The following is a 1,713-nucleotide window of genomic DNA, read 5'->3' on the forward strand; positions in this document are numbered from 1 at the left end:
ACCTCCAGAAAATTGACAACTTTTTTTTAAGGCGGTTACACTAGCCCATTTTCCGTCAATATTTTTCATCAACTTCCAGAAAATTGACAACTTTTTAAGGCGCTGTTACACTAGCTCATTTTCCGTCAATATTTTTCATCAACTTCCAGAAAATTGACAACTTTTTAAGGCGCTGTTACACTAGCTCATTTTCCGTCAATATTTTTCATCAACTTCCATAAAATTGACAACTTTTTTTTAAGGCGCTGTTACACTAGCACATTTTCCGTCAATATTTTTCATCAACTTCCAGAAAATTGACAACTTTTTTTTAAGGCGGTTACACTAGCCCATTTTCCGTCAATATTTTTCATCAACTTCCAGAAAATTGACAACTTCTTTTTAAGGCGCTGTACACTAGCACATTTTCCGTCAATATTTTTCATCAACTTCCAGAAAATTGACAACTTCTTTTTAAGGCGCTGTTACACTACCTCATTTTCCGTCAATATTTTTCATCAACTTCCGTCTGCACTATCGTAAAGCTGGCAAGGGGATAAGAAAAGGAAGATAAGGGAGAAGTAAAGGGGTGTTGTGATGATAGGGGAGGTAAGTATTTCTTTATCTTCTGTTAGTTCTAGTCAGACAAGGAAATACGGATGGAAGCCAGTGGGAAGAGTAGTGAGGAAGGAGGAAGAGGAGGAAGAGGGAGAGCGCTCAGAAACAGGCGCAGCGGTAACTGACTCCTCCCCCAAACAGTTCTTCTCCCCCCATCTTTGTCCCTTCCCCCTCTTACTCCCCGTCCTTCCCTCCTCCCCATCCCCTTCTCTTCCCTACTCCGTCTTCCTCTCCTTCACTTCTCCTCGTCCCCTACCCTGCCTTCCCCGTTCCTCGTCCTCCCCCTTCTCTTCCCTGCTCCTCGTCCCCTTCCCTTCCCTACTCCGTCTTCCTCTCCTTCACTTCTCCTCGTCCCCTACCCTGCCTTCCCCGTTCCTCGTCCTCCCCCCTTCTCTTCCCAGCCCCCTTCCACAATAGATCGCATGGAAACAGCTCAACCCAGCAAACCGAACCCATAACATCTCCCTGCCATCCCTCCCTCCCCTCCCTTCCCCTGCAGGTCTGTATACCCAATGCCCTCGTCAGTCCCCCTTCCAAGCCAGGCCGCCTCTCCCCCTCCCCCCGATTCCAGTCTCCTCCTCGCAGTTCCACCGCGCTCAGCGAAACCAAACTCAGGATAATGAAATGATACGTCTCTCTCTCTCTCTCTGGGTGGGTGTAATAGGAGAGTGAGTTTCATGAACGGTGTAAACAAGTTTTAATCTGGGAAAGTTGAGTTAAGTGTGTTTTATGGGATAGAGAGAGGCAGTGACTCCGCGTAATACTGCAGAGAGAGAGAGAGAGAGAGAGAGAGAGAGAGAGAGAGAGAGAGAGAGAGAGAGAGAGAGAGAGAGAGAGAGCGAGCAGAAACAGACATCAAGAGAGATAGATGGACATAAAGTTATAGATAGAAGAAAGCAAATGAAAGAAAAAATGATAGGAAACTTGAAGGAAAAAGGAGAAATAAAAGAAGGTAAAGATGGAGAGAAAATAATAGAATAGAAAAAACGAATGAAATAACCCAGCATGAGAGAGAGAGAGAGAGAGAGAGAGAGAGAGAGAGAGAGAGAGAGAGAGAGAGAGAGAGAGAGAGAGAGACCGCAAATCACCTCAGCTTTACAGTTTTCACCTTTCCAC

General features: G+C 45.5%; 1 long non-coding RNA gene across 1 annotated transcript in view; it reads right to left on the reverse strand.

Moving 5' to 3' along the window:
• LOC126987962 (uncharacterized) overlaps nt 1-813 on the reverse strand; it is a 1,238-nt gene extending 425 nt beyond the window's left edge. Inside the window, exons 1-3 of the long non-coding RNA XR_007741305.1 lie at nt 474-813; nt 74-184; nt 1-2 (exon numbers count right to left, since the gene is read on the reverse strand). The exon at nt 1-2 is cut by the window's left edge and continues 425 nt beyond it. This is a non-coding gene — a long non-coding RNA (uncharacterized LOC126987962). The remainder of the gene's footprint in view (nt 3-73; nt 185-473) is intronic.
• Nucleotides 814-1,713: the final 900 nt, after the last annotated feature.

This window comes from Eriocheir sinensis, chromosome 67 (genome assembly GCF_024679095.1).
Source record: "Eriocheir sinensis breed Jianghai 21 chromosome 67, ASM2467909v1, whole genome shotgun sequence".
In the NCBI taxonomy this organism is placed as follows: Eukaryota; Metazoa; Arthropoda; class Malacostraca; order Decapoda; family Varunidae; genus Eriocheir; species Eriocheir sinensis.